The 16,119-nt window shown below is 40.9% G+C and overlaps 1 protein-coding gene across 22 annotated transcripts in view; it reads right to left on the reverse strand.

Moving 5' to 3' along the window:
- ablim1b (actin binding LIM protein 1b) overlaps positions 1–16,119 on the reverse strand; it is a 119,857-nt gene that overhangs the window by 75,371 nt on the left and 28,367 nt on the right. The gene's annotated exons all lie outside the window — the stretch shown is intronic.

The following is a 16,119-nucleotide window of genomic DNA, read 5'->3' on the forward strand; positions in this document are numbered from 1 at the left end:
CCCTGGATGCTTACAGTGTGAGTTGACCACTAGGGCCCCCAGGCCCCTCAGTGCATACATTGAGCATAACACCTGGGCCCCTTGGTACATGCAGTGCATGCTTAAAACGAGAGCCTCTTGGAGAGTACAGTGCTGTACAACTGAGCCACTGGTTGGCACGCTGCAATATGCTGTGACATGATACAATATTCACCAACAAGTCAGTTAATTCTGCATAACAGGACAGTTTGAAGGGCGTCATATTATGGCAAGCCGTTCGTTATTTGACTTACTGTAACTAGCTATCCCTTTATTTTAGCTAGCTGCCCATATGATTCAGCTTGTTAACAGAAATTAGTTAGCTCATAGGCATAGATATCAGGGGGGACGCAGGGGATACGTCCCCCTCGATATTTAGAACACGTGCATTTGTCCCCCCCAATAAAATGTAAATTAATGATTAATGTAAACATTCCGTATGTTCGGTTGGCTCTAAGCCATCCACCGCGCTGCGTTAGTTTTAATATATGTCATGCACAGAACATACCTTGTATGTGATCTATTTTAATTACTAAACTGGCATAACACGGCATGTTTATCTCTATCAAACACATATAGATAGCTATTCAGTTACCTTGTATCTATTTTCATTAATTTTGTAATTTTGTAATTTTGTAATTTAGTATTAGCTAAATGCTAAACCTCTACAGGCTGCACCTCTCCCCATCCCTCCCTACCTCCCTGTAAATGACTGTAAGCTTAGGGTTGTAACTAGGTAGCTGTTTTGTAGGTGACTTAGTTAATGCACCTGTCTTAACTACTGCTTGTATTTTTGCATAGACTGCGTTGTTGCTGTTCTCGTTTGTGTTAGTGTTAAACAGTTTAACCTTCAGGGTCCAAGTTGAACTATGCGGTTGTTCCCTGCACTTGGACTGGTACTTCTCTCTAGGGTTTTCGTCATACTTGTTCCTGGTTATGGCTATACACTTTGTTGTACGTCGCTCTGGATAAGAGCGTCTGCCAAATGCCTGTAATGTAATGTAATGTAATGTAAATGTATATTACGATTTGGTTAAGATAGACTATTATTGTGTAATTTTGATAATTTAGTTATTAATTTAAATTGCCAATTTAAAGTTTGCATACTTAATTTATGAGACGGATTATTGTATGCTGGCACCACCTGTGAGGATATTGATGTATATCTTCTACATGTTGGTGCCCCACTATGAGAAGTAGCGGCATGTTTCCTACAACTGCAACTCCCCTACAAAATGCAAGAGTCCACTATAGGTTTGAATCCTAGGATGGTACAATATATATTAATTTTGGAGAGTGCAGACAAACATGTTCTCTTAACACACTGCAGTCTGCAAGTTGGACTCTCACACAGACATGAGGAGACTTGTGGGACCCAGATTCTCTAGCAGAGGTTGCTTGTGAGCAATGGGACACTGTCATCCTAGGTGACTGAAACCCTCTCATTCCTGCCAGTTACAGTTGGCACAAGCACAATCTAGATTCGATACCAGACCACAAATCTTATCCGTCCACTAAAGCAGTACCTCATTATTTTTGAACAAATAAATCAGTCAACCAATAGGAGTGTGGAATCAATGATGAAGGATCACAGAGATGCTGGTGCTCAGGTTCCAGTCACTAGGAGGTGTTGTGGCTTCTGTAGTATTTTCATAACCCTCTTTAGGCTGGCGGAGAAGTGCAGAAGGGGACACTGAAAATGTCAGCCCAGTTTAGTTGAGATGCCCCATCCTTTTCACACGAATAGCTCCCATACACTCACACGCCAGCATTCAGGAAAGTCATACAAGTGACAAATGTGCCAATTATATTAGCGGGTGAACCAACATTTCCAAACTGAGTTATGAAACCACTCTATTGCACAAACCTCTATGCTCCTGCCTTCACATATGAAGCTACACACGCAGCACATCTGAACTGGGACACTCGCTGGGCCAGATCAGGGCTGTGGAGAACTGAACTGTGCCTGTAACTCCAACGCTGTTGTACCCTGTAACTGTGGCCATGAGCTGAATTGTTGCCACAAGTAATTATGGCTGTAAAGGATCCAAAGATGTTAAATCTGTAGTACTGGGATAAAGGGGTCCAATGATCAGATGGGCAATGATGAGACTTGGAGAGCTGGTCTGCAGTCCTTCAGTTTCTGAAACTTCAAAACCAAAGGGTTTCCTCTCATCCAGAGTTGGGAAACGAGGACTGTATCTGTTTCTGGTTTCAATTGCCAACTTCTGGCCTTAATAATTTAATTAGTCCAAACATTTTTGCCATCTGACATTTTAGCTATATTTCTTGATAAGCGCATGAATGATAGCCGAAGACTGTTCTTGTGTCCCTATATGAAATGTTTTACTGTGAAGTAATGTATAAATTAACCAGTGTTGGTGTATACAGTTAGCTCATTTAGCCTGAGTAACTGGTGGAAATAAAAACCAGTATATACGCTGCCCCGCCAAGACTGGAATTTCCCACCCCTGCTCTTATCACATCAAAACAAACTACAGTCCTCTGTCATATGCACCTAAAGAGAACTACTGTACACATGCCTGTAGGATGATATGGAATATTATCTTCATTGAGCATTCACTGCCAGGAGATGAGAAACCAGAACCTGAAGACTGTGACTGAATTTTAATATTGGATTTGAGAATTAACATCACTTTTATCCATGTCAGGATATGGACGTGTTGCACATTTCAGGTTCCAGCTGAATAAGGCACATTTCATCAAACTAGACATGTGAATGAGTAAACCCAGCATAACTATTCTGTTATTATGTGGATGTGTTTACAGCCCTGTCTATGATGTCATTGAACATAAAGTAAAGAAAACCCATTAATTTGTCAGTTTACTAAATTTCTCCCTAGAAAAACAAAAATATAACCATATTCTACATATAGCATCATATCACAGTGTGCATCAAAGGACAAGGGAGAAATAAAAATGTTGTTTCTATCAAAAAATTCTAATGAAATCATACCAAAGCTGTGATTGAACAAAGAACATCATAGTAAATGCACTTCTTTGGTTCAAGTCAGATCAATGATTCGGTTAGTCACTGGAAAACTCACAGAACATCTCATAAAATCGATACGCATTCTATTACTCATGTACTAGTCACGAGTCAAGTCTACTTACCGGAATCTGGAGTCTAACTCAGTAAAGGGGTTTGGAGTAGGAGACCAGAACCTTGCAGAAATGTTTATAACACACGCCACGCTACTCCCTCAGGCTGTCAGTAAGACTGTGTATGTGCTGAGACTGATACTGACTGCCGCAAAGTCACAGAAATGCTGACAGTGGTGCGTTCGCCCACAGATTTCCACAGGCAGTCAGGGCCGTGTCCATTACAGAGCTGCAGTCTGTAAGCCTGGCCAGAGAGCACATTAACCAGCAGCATGCAACCATGCAAAGTAAAATCTGAAGCTGAAGTGGCAAGAATGGGGGGTCAAAGGAGGGTGGGAAGGTTGTGAGGGGGAGCCATGTTCTCTGTATCTGGGTTTCTATCTCAGAGGGACTCTTTAATGACTGTGCAAAAGGAGAAATCCTCAACCCTGGAATGCAGAGAGGAAAGTTCTTTGAGGAGAGTGAGGGAAAAACACCTTGTTCCCATCACTCATATTTAGGGAAATTTCACAAGGGACACTATACAATGAGGTATTGTTCAATAAGAAGGGTCTGTGTCCTCGGCAGTGCCAGTCCCACAGTAGCGGTACAGATGGTAAACAATTTCTCACCATAGGAACCTCTGTGGTTGCCACGGCAGTGCTGTTCATAAATTAACTGTTTATAGTGAGGTAACATTCAGTCTGTCTGCCGAATGAAGGCTGGGCTCTAGCTCTGATATTCCCTTAAATAAGAACCAAAGGGAGAACTCATGCCACTGAAGATGGGGTATTGTATAACTATTTGGTGTAATGCAGGAGATTGGTCAGGGTAGAGATTTAAGATGGTGGCAGCTGCCAGTTGGCCCTACCTGGCTGTTTCATCATGGAATGCTGAAGTCAGCCAGAAGAACTATATTCATTACTCTTTCCTCTACCAACTCCCAGCCAAAACATGTTTTATGCCCCCACATCCTTCATTTGTATCACCAGCCAACTAGATAACCTCCACCTCCCACAGCATTACCACATTATAAATAAGATAGGTGCTAACAAGAACAACTAGACTAGTTCCTAGCTACTATGACACCTAGGATGAACTACACAAAATTATGTGATTTGGAGCATGCAGAAGTGAGCTAGTCCAAAGTAAAATCCACATTGACAGAATATTGCTTTACAGTGAGAGATGGCCCATTATAATACAGGGCATACATTATTAGGTCATCTGATGGGTCTGGACCAAATTGGGCACAAACTATTCACTACAGACTACAGACTAATGATGAGCTACATATGTCATTCTTAACACTATGCTTGGTTCACTTCAGTTTAGTTTAAGGTTGACTTCATGTACAGTAGCTCAAAGCTGCCTGAATCAGCATGGGCAGGATATCCCAACTAAATTACAGTAAATGTTACACAACTAAATTAAAAAGTAGTGTTAAACACCGAGAGATAAGATGTCCTGGGGAGACCAAAAGACCCACAGCACACAGAGTACACATATGACCAGTGTGACAAATTGATGGCAGATCAATTATCCCCACTCTTGGCAGTGTGAAATGCTTTATGTCTCTACTTCTGATGTCACCCTCATTGTACAGCTAAGTCAGCAGGAGCCTCAACATAGTATGAAAGAGAGCTCAGTCAGCTGTTATTCACCATGCAGAGAAAACACTGCCTGTATCTACCTGTTCAATCAACAAAATAATCAGTTTCTGTATCTGGGCGTATATGTTCCTCGAGTACTGTTACTCTATAAATGTACCTGCTGCCAATGTGCCAGAGAAATGAATTCATTGAGGTTTTTTTTATTGTGCGCAACAAATTACTGTTGTTTTCATTTTTCACTTAGTGCTCAATTTTTTCCACTAGTCTCATATCCCAAATATCATTAGTAAATTTCAGGAAAGGAAAGACATGTGTAGTCCACACATTATCCCTGCATCGCCAAATAGGGTGTTTGGGTTCAGATACACCTCAAATCACAATCATCATCATCTGCAGCAGTAACATCACCAGTGTAATTATCTCAAGCACAGTCTAGGACGCTGAATCAATGGCACAGCTCTCCTCCTTTGTGCCTACCACCGGTAACACGTTACCAACAGCCCAACTGGGAAAATGTTCTAGGCTGGCAAACAGCTTAGAGGTCAGCCCATAAAAGACTGTCAGGAACTCTGAAATCTAGGAATATTCCTCTGACGAACAACTTTATATTGTTTATGCAGTAATCTCTTAGGCTCAGTGGGCTGACCTCATAGGAAGTTACCTTGCCTCCATTTCCTGCTGATAAGAAATTTTTTAAAAAACTATGCCTATGTATGTCCCACCATTGTGATGAAATTTCCTTCAATTCAACACTTAGCCTTGTAATGAAGAGATGAAATGAGACGGCTAATCCAAACCTCAACCCACAGAACAATCACAACACCATTCTTCCTTCATCACATGACAATGTTGTAATGGAACACTTTCTTTTTATAACTGACCATTTCAGAAAAAAAGCTATTCTGGGGACATGGTAATAGCCTTGGAAGCCTTTTCAGACAGACAGAAAGTATTGGTAGTCATATGCAAGTACTGCACACATATGCAAGCCTTAGGATGAGACAGAGGGATATGTTTAGTCTGTTCTTTTTATTTTTGCCAGCAGCTTTTCATTTAAGAGCTCATCCAGTATCCCCCTCTTTGACACAGAGAGCTCAGAAGCTAAATCCACAGACTTGGGATAAGGACACTGTACAACTCACCAATGGCTACTGTCACAACTAATGGACTAACATCACCAAGTTTTATATTACAAAGGGGGACCAGGCAAGGATGCCCACTCTCTCCCTCTTTATTTGCCATTTTTATCAAACCCCTTGCTGCTGCAATACGACAAAATAATAATATCCAAGGAATACAAACTCTAAATACACACCACAAAATCAGTTTATATGCTGATGATATTCTAATTTATTTACAGAATCCACAAACTTCACTACAGGAAACAATCAAAGTAATAAATGCATTCTCTAAACTATCAGACTACACTATCAGTTGGTCCAAATCCACAATTCTACCACTTAGCAATGAAAGCTGAAACTTGGCAACCCAAACACCACCCATCCCCTCAACCACTGACACTTTTAAATATCTAGGTATCAATGTTTCCTCCAAGCTGTCAGACCTGACTCATCTAAATTTCAATCCACTCCTCAAAACAGTAGAAGACGACTTGAATAGATGGACAAATTTACAATTTCACTCATTCGCAGAATAGCAACAATCAAGATGATAATTTTACCAAAAATAAACTACCTATTTTCAATGATCCCTATCCAACTTACAGCTCATTCAATATAAAATAAATCGTAGAACGCATATCACAGGCAAAAAAATGTACCAAATGGGCTTCTCACAATCCGATGCATGCCCACTGTGCCCACCAAACACCATTGACGATTATCTCCATGCACCGCCCACCTGTACAACACTTCTAGCAAGAAATGACCAACAAATTATCCCTCCTTTTGGATTGCCAAGTTCCACCTTCCCCCTCACTGTGCCTACTAGGCGACCTGTCCTCAATCACCATTCCTCACCATTTCACCAGAACCATTCTCATTGCCTTAATCATTGCCAAGAAAACCATCTTGCTAAACTGGAAAAGTAAAAAAAACAATCACTGCTGCTACCAATAACCAAATGCAACATTTTGAGCAAACATGGCACCCAATCATCAATCTCCTACTTTCTTAATCCTCACCTACGGTACATGTAAGCAAATAACTCTTTCCCATTAACTTCCTTTTCCCCCCGCCCATACGCGCGCGCGCGCACACACACACACACACACATCCCGCCAACTTACTCTCACAACCCCAATAAAGCTGGTCAAAATCCATTCTCCTCATGCACCGTTCTGTGATATTTTATTACTCCTTTGCTTCACCTTCCATTTTCCTTTTTTTTTTTTTTGTCTCCTTCCATATTTTACTACAATTTCAAACATCAGTTTGTACTATTTTGCACCTGTAAATTGTCTTGATCCATCACAGTTTGTTTGCTATTTGTTCTTTCATTGTTCCCTTCTCTCTTTAAGGCCATATCTCTCAATTTTGAAATTGTAATTAAAAATAAAGCTGACCTCCCAAGAGGGGGGGTGGGTGGTGGGAATTTAAAAAATACATTTAAAAAAAGAAATAATTTAAAAAGTAATTTCTTCACTCCTGAAAAAAACGCTCACTTCTCATTTCAGTCTTTTCTGGCACCTGAGCGCATAGCAAGGCACACATCACCAGATAGCTAAACATTATTGACTGACTTGACTGAAGTAGCACTAGGTAGCTTCAATGATGAAGGAGCATAAAGTAAGTTATCAACGTGCACTTGTACGTCCGTTTAATGAAGATACAGCACTTCCATGTGGTCCGTTTAATGAAGATACAGCACTTCCATGTGGTCAAGTTGTTGTAGTGTGAAACTGTAAATAATACAAAAGTGACTATGAAACAATGTAAATAAATATTATGAAATAAAATGAAATATGCAAAAAGAATTTCTAAAAACATAGATGAACTTATCCACTCACAAACAAAGCTTCTCCAAGGATCACACAGGCAGATGGAGCAAGATTAAAAGAGGTCTAGAATCATGCTGTTCTCTAGCTTGTTTTACAGGAAAAATGGCTGCTCTGATCAAGTGACTAACAATCCATGTGACTTTAAACAACGGATGAGAATGCAAACATCTAAAATAACAGGAAGAAGCGACATTTACTTAATGGCCTATAGAAGGTGCTAGAAACACTTAAACAGAATGAATGCATGTAACATTACACTGTCTCTCTCCTCTAACACATCAAATCCACAGGGAAAACACAGCTTTGGCTGTTGTGTGAGTATGGACTGCACACAAATCGATTGCATTTCATGCAGCTGTTTTTACCCTTATTCTGATTGCGTTTGACAGCCTGGCACTGCGTTTTCTTCCCAGGAGTGATAGGTGTGTGAGGCGATGCTGTGACCATGTGAGGGTGGGGAAGTGTTAACGACCACACGCAACTACAGTGAATTCAAAAGGGGGTTTCTTTAAGTTACCACCAAAGTGGAAACCACTAGGTCTCAGTAAGAGACTTAAAAGAGAAAGGGGTAACGAAAAGAAAAGACTCAACTCCTAAGGGAGAATATCCCGACACAAAGTAATAGTCTCAGTGGGAGAACGAACTAAGGCATAAGGAGTGAGTAGAATATTAGTAAGACTGCAGTGCAGTCGGGAGAAAAGCAAAGAAAAGGTGCCTCGTAACGAGGACGGCAAAAACGGCATTTAAAGGAAAATAAAGAATGCAGCTCAGTGATTAGTAGGACCGAAGTCTTACTACTAATCAAAACAAAAAGCTATATTCAAAAATCCTAAACCTTTTTCCTTACCACACTTTTCTCTAAGACCGTCTCTGTACCGGCTATCGTGTACGTAAGTAGACACTAAAGTGTAGAACAGACCTCACGTGAGCGTATATAAGCTCTCTCAATCAGGTGCAAACAATCAGTAGTAATCACAGGGAATCTCGGAGCACCCTCAGGCGGTTCTGAAGATTACCACACTCAGTTACCTAAATAAGCACTCAGTTTCCTCAACAGGGATACTGAGTAGCCGATTAGCACAAAAAGGCGTCGATTAGTACAAACCACGACGCCCAGTCGCAAACGAAATATGGAACCATGAGAGACCATGGCTGCTTTAGCAGCTGCTGCTTCTGTCTTCAACTTCATGCATTTTTCACACTGCTCACATGCCAGGTCCATGATGAAGTCATTCATCAGTAAATCTAGTTTCATTCGCTTGCATGATTTTACCTTCCTGTAGTTTATTCAGAGTTTATCTGAAGTCACCGTTTCAGGGAAAAATGAAAGTGTATTGAAGGCTTATCACCATGGAGTTAAGCCTTCAATCTAGCCGTCATTTATATGACTACAATGTCCACAATTATTGATCCCCATGCTGAAGTCAATAATCAAAGTAAATCATCATCAACGATTGCAGTGAATTCATTTTGTGTGATTACATGTGCAAAATTAGTCTCCATAGCGCTTAACCCAGCAATTCGTATCAAAGTGTCAATCATTCAGTTGTTGAACAGCATGCAGGAAGAGAGCAACCCATTCACACCTGGGTATCAGCACCTGTTACCTATTGGCTGGCAGGGGAGTTTTGTGAAGAAAATGGCACAAAATGCATCTATTTCTTTAATGAGTCCATTTTTTATAATTCTATCAACGCAGTTATTTTATGCCCAGATATTCAGGAAAAGTTGTGTAAGGAGGAAGGTATTGCATCTGCAGTGTTGGAGTAATTTGCATTTTAAAGTCCAAACGGCCAATGGCCTTTCTAGCGTTAAGGATTGCAGTCGGCTGGTTATTAAAGATTATTCAGCACTTAACGCCAGGAGGAAAGTGGTACCAGGGCTAACTGGGATGAACATCTTTCATGAATGCAATCAATTACTGACTTCACAGCATTGAATGGAGCGCCTTTCTCAGCAGATTTTTGACCTGTGGGAAGTGGGGTGGAGGCAAGCCATTGAGATATTCTAAGCAAGGACAACGTAGGTCAAACCTGCCATGTCAAAGTGTGCTCATAAACAGCTCTAACTCTTCCAGCAGAATGCTGAAGAGAGAATAGTGTGGAGTACTTGGTAGTGGTAGAGCCATTAGGTTACCAAGAATGGAATTTACCCCCAGACATTGTAGTAGCAGTTCTGACTAAAGTTAATGATGGAAAGTTGTTGATGCCAGCATTAAATCTTGGGTTCATGGCTGTTTAGCTTCAACCTCACACTAGGCTATCTAAAGTCCAGCGAGTAGAAGTGATTAATGTTGGGTCCTGTGAAAACTTGGAGGAGGCAATCAAATGTGACAGAACTGCGATCATTCTTGGGCTTTGCGAGCTATTACAGGGGCTTTGTTGAAGGTTTTGAAAAAATCACAGCTCCACTCCACTCAACAAGCTAGGTAAGAAGAGACGGCCATGAAAACTCCATTTAAAGAGCAGTGGAATGATCTATGTGAGGCAGCATTTGAGACGTTAAAAGGATAAGCTTGTTACGGCACCAGTGTTGGTATATTCAGATTTTGGGAAATCAATCTTCATTGATGTTGATGCAAGTCATTGTGGCCTAGGTGCCATCATGTCTCAGGATAACAAAGATAGAGCTAAACTGGGTGCAGTGGAACAGCATCGGGCCTCCAAATTCGCACTGACATCATTTACCACTCAGGCAGATGGAATGGGAATTCAGAAAGGCTGTCTCAGCAGTACAGCAATCAGGAGGTCAGTTTGGAGAGCAGTCAGGTCATAGGCAATGGCCATTCCTGCAGAGGTGAGAATTAAGTGGGCAGAAGGATCCAGGGCATCCAATGCAGAATATGTTACCACCTCCACTGCTGAAGCCTTTCTAGAGATCTTGAGAAACTGTATGCAGTCATCGCAAGTGGCAGACTGCACCATTGGCTACTCTTGGTGGACTGGAAAAGAGGTGTGAAACCAGACCAATGACAGAAACAGCTTCTGCTGAACTTGGAACTTGGAACTGGTAAGACAGCGGGGAAAAGGTGAAGAGTGGGAGAGACTGGCGTATCGTACAATTTCTGACAGGTAGGGGGAACTATTGAGGCAGCTATTGTTACCATCAACATTGAAGGATACTGTCTGCACTCAGTTGCATGGAGCCTGTGGCTATCAAAGAGTAGACAGGATTTCAAGTTGGTAAGATCAAAATGCTATTGGCCTTACATGCACAAAGACACAGTAAACTACAGAGACTGTAATGCGTGAAAATCCCAGTGGAGCTGTTTCTAAGATGGTGGAACCACTACATTTGGCTCCAATAATCATATGACAATCAAAGTAATTTACATGTGTTGTCCATGGTAATGTTTGGTGAAAAATAAGTAAACCTCTTCACCATGTCTGCATGCTTTATATACTGAGTTGCAGATGCATGATTTGCTGTTTGGAGAAGCAGGCCATTTGTGTTACTGAACAGGTGTACCTAATAAAGTGGTCACTGAGTGTATATGAACATATAAGCCCCTTTTCCACCGCAGGGCCGAATGGTTCTGAGCACGGAGAGGAATGGTTCCAATGGTGTTTCCACCTGGAAACGGTTTGGCGCGGAATGATTACAAACTGTGCCCAGCACAATATTTTTGGCACGGTTAGACAACCATGCTCAGTGCAGCAGAACCGTTCAGGTGGGCAGGCTTAATGACGTATTCACTGATTGGTTTCACATTATGTCAGTTTTGTGAGTCCGCATACGGTCCCTTCACGTCCTCTTCCATAAGCTAGCTCGGTGGAGAAGCTAATATAACTAAAAATGCCAATCAAAAATCGTATTCCGTCATAGCAACAAGATAAACCCGACAATAGCCCTAAGATATTCCAATACAGCAGTGAAAATGCTGCTCACTGAATAACGAAATAAACGAGACAAAGTTTTAAAAAATGATACTATGTCATTCTACAGTCAATATCTGGGACTAAATATTGAATAAATATATAACCTTACCATTGGTTTTACGCATAGAGATGTCCATTTTGAGACTGAGTGGTCATGTATTGTCTTGGACAATCCATTTATGAAATATACGCGCAGTTGAGATGCCTGGGTACCTTCCAAAATAGCTGTGCATAATACCACACGTGTCGTTTACGGCGTTGTCACCCTTTTTAGTACAGTCTGACTTGATTGACAATTCATTCATTCAGTAGGTGAGAGTATAAGCTTTCTAACGATGTATAACATGCTATTGGAATAGCGTTTTATAGGTCACCGTAACCAACAATTTTCTTATCATCGCATTCACTTACGCATTCACTCTGTGGTAGCAGTAAAAGACACTGCAGCTAACGAAACGTTGTTAATGATTTTTCGTAATTCCTTGGAAAATACTATGATTATTGAGGACTTCTGGGCATAGCTAAACCATATATTTGATGATAGACCTATCTGACATTGTTTTCTGGGGCAAAACAGAAGCGGATTGAATTGTATCGTTGATTTACTGTCTCTGCCTCCATCTACTGAACACAGATAAAATATCATCATTGCTATGTAAGTATTACTGCTCAAAATATTTCGGTTATACACGTTATTTTGAGTGTCTTTAAATAGGTTAGTGGTATTATATAATGTGGATATTTCACACTGTAATGTAAGCGTTAGTTAGTAGTGTAATAGTTTTTGTGATGCATGCAACAGTGATGGTCAGTGGAGGATACGCTAAAAAGAAAAACCAAAAACAGACCAAAATACACAGAATCCTCATCCATATCGTCAGCCAACGAAACATAACATAACAAAACAAAACAGAATGGGGAGCGATGACAACAACTGCCGCATATTTATTACACACACAACGGGACGCCGTCGCTGATACACCACTTGCTGTAGTCACTAGTTTCTCTTAGGTACTTCCTAGTCTTGGTTTTAGCAGCCCGACAGATGGAAACAGAAATGGTAACCGTTCCCATGAGTCCTGAGTAGCGTGGAACGGCACAGAGTGTGGTTGGGTTCAAATGGTTCGGCCCTACGGTGGAAAAGCGCCTACATACACAGTATATATAGTTCACCACAGAAGTAAAACATTTGCATTTTTACCATTTAAAAATGCATAACCAGCCCCAAATTGTTCAGCTTCATCTGAGAACACACATCCTGACAATCACATCAGTGATTCAGGATGCAGTTAAACAGATGATCGGCCTTTAAAAGCAGAATATTTGTGAGCCCTGGAGGAACCAGTCCAGTCCAAAAAGGATGTGATGTCATTCTCCAGTTCAGTGTGATATCACATAACACAGGCCTGAACTTTGACCTTGACCACACTCTGTTAGCTTAATTCAGATGCTCAGGGATTGTGATGCACTCCCTCCCACCCCGCCCCCATGGGAGAAGCCTATTTCAGTCTTTACAGCTCATTAACAACAACTGCAGAAAGGGCCGGATAAAATAGCAGGCTGCTACAGAGAAAGTCAGAAAGCTATGGAAACAGAGGGTGGAGAGGGAGAGGAGAGAACAGAGAGAGAGAGAGAGAGAGAGAGATGAGGTTGCTCCTTTCCCTGCTGTATTCAGTGAATGCAACAGTTGCCATTGCAGCTCCCCAAGCTACAGTATATCTACAGAGGGCTGTAATAACTCTGTAGGGTGTGCGAGCAGTATGCTTCACCTCTCGCTGTCACCAAAGCATAGCTTTCCAGGCACCACATGTTTATCTGCCACAGGTCAGACAGGCCATGACCTCCAGCACCAGGTTAAGGATGATTGGCATGTCCACAGCCAAGACCACACCCACCTCCTGCCCTCACAGCTCCACACTGAGACATCACCCTGGCATGCAGAAGGAATCACTCCCAGCATTCCACCCATTTGGCAGACCTGCTATCAACTTTACCTGCTTGATATCAGGATATGTTGCCTGATGAGGACTGACAAGGTTCTTGTTGTGACACACCTGGACAGTGGCCCACACCCAGACGGAACTACGCTGCTCCAGTTTGGATTTACTAGCATGTCATTTCCACACGCAGTTATCTGTGGAGCCCGAGGACACCTGTTTTCCCAACATTTCAATCATGTTCCTGGAAGAACATTCAATAATGTTCCCGGATTTAGGCCCCTGCAGACCACTGGTACAGACTGGCGGGGTGTAATAATATTAGAGAGGCACACTCCCCCTCTGCAGTGTTCACATCACTGAGAGGTGACTCAGAGATAGACAATACTTTTATCATTATCCAATGAAAATCCTTTCACGGACAGCAGTGGGACACAGAAAGCAGAAAGAGGTCTTCACTGCTCGATTAATCAATGGCAGCAAATGCTTCTGACGCGATCACACACTCGTCTGCACTCTCCACAAATAGCATGGATGCAAAGTCTATGAGAACAACTGGAGACTCCAAATTAAACATCAGAAATCTTGTCTGAAAATATATATGGCTGAACCATAACCGTGAAATGTTTTGTGCTATTGCTAAAAAGTTAGGTTGTCCCCTTACACAGAATGTGTGTGATAATATTATTGTCGCAATGTTGGACAATCCCATTTTGTACAGATTGCGTAACAGGTGATTTCTGCATTTACTATATACATTACTACTGTTCCCCACCCTTGCTGAACACACTATTGAAATGTCACTCCTTTTAAGGGTATGTATTAATTGAATAAATGTTTATATAATGCCTGTATTACAACAGCACAATATTTATTTCAATCATTCATAAACAGGTGTATGACAATATTGTTCAGGCGGTTGAGTCAAGTGAGATATTTAATGTGAAATTTGATGTGAGTATAATTTTTATAACATTGTCACCGATCCTTCATAAAGCACTGCATGTGCTTGTTAATGATTAATACCAATTTTATCTGCTTGTGAAGGCGATCAATACGCACGTTCAATATGGCAAAGTTCTTTCCGCACAGAGAAAGTATGGTGAAACGAGACGCACATTTCACTAGGCAAAAACTTTTAATCCAAAGCAAAGGTCATTGGGAACAGGATGAGGGTGGCACTTCTGGCCAGGAAATGGCAGACACATTTCAGGTGTGAGGGAGAAATCCAGGGAGCAGCATTGCAGAAACGTGGTGCAAAGCAAATAAGCCCTGACTGGATGACACTACAAGACAAGGAAACTTTATCTGTCCTCAGTTCTTAGAACCCAAGCTAAAGGAGGGCTAGGCAAAGATTAGCTGCAATGTTCAACTGAGGTCACGTTAACAACTGGACAGGGTCAGGTCAGGGTGGAATGCAGGGGCAGCACAGAAGGCCTTAAATGGTTGGTTTCGATCACCCTTTATTGAACCTCTATATCCACAGTTACAAGGTCAAACACAACCTCACTGAAGACAGGTCTGTCTGTCTCTAAAACAGAACTGACATGTAGTAACTCCCAGCAGACAGTCTGAGGGGCCAGATAAATTGATATTCAGGTGAAAAAGACAATTTATTTTAAATTTAATTGAAAAGAGGACATTTCATTTCCCAAGAGGAACAACTGGCAAACAGCACAAGGAGACCAAAGCAGAACATGTCTGGCGTGACCAACACCATGTCTCTTGATCATGAATTAAATTTGATTAAGTTTGTGTAAATTACAGTACATTATAGACAGCAAGAGTTGCTGCATTTTGTTTTATCCTGACTTAACTGTAATTCTTATAGTTCAAAAATGATTTTCTACTTCAAACTGTCTACCACTGCGATTTTTTAGCTCCTGAATGCAATACAGAGGACATTAATAGCTACGGTAATTTTTATGTTCTCTATTAATCCAGATACATATATTGATCTGTGCAGATTTCTTATGATATACAAAGCAAGGTCATTGTCCTCATTTTTGAATTTTAAAGCTTGTTAAATTGTGGAGTAGGCATCGCAATAATATATGCAAGACAAAGGAACTGACAGCAGACAAAACCATTCATGTTTGTAGGGGAGTATATGGATGCAAAAAAGTTTTCCATAATGGAACCATAACATACGTATACAAAAAGACGTTTACCGTGCTTTATTGTGACAAATTACAGTAATGCACAGCATCATGACAAGCTATTTCTAGCAGTGTGATGCAACATATGACAGTATATATGATAGTATATAGTATGTATACATATATAGTATGCTCCTCAGCATAAAGGATATCTACCTCACTTCATTATAACAGTAAAACCTCTTTTATGTGGGGTGGGTAAAACTCCCCAGCAATCCGAACTCGGCAGACATACAGGAAAGATCTAAAAAAAGGAATCACAAAAACCTGAAGTTCACAATAAATTTCTACAGTGATATAAAAAAATGAATAAAAAAATGTAATGCTTGGAACAAGACCTTCCGCCCACCTTGGCTCCTCTTAGATAATAATAATAATAATAATAATAATCAAAAGAGTAAACAGCAAAACATTTGAATACTATTAATTTATATAACTTATCTACACTGAAAA

Source organism: Anguilla anguilla, chromosome 2 (genome assembly GCF_013347855.1).
Source record: "Anguilla anguilla isolate fAngAng1 chromosome 2, fAngAng1.pri, whole genome shotgun sequence".
Classification (NCBI taxonomy): Eukaryota; Metazoa; Chordata; class Actinopteri; order Anguilliformes; family Anguillidae; genus Anguilla; species Anguilla anguilla.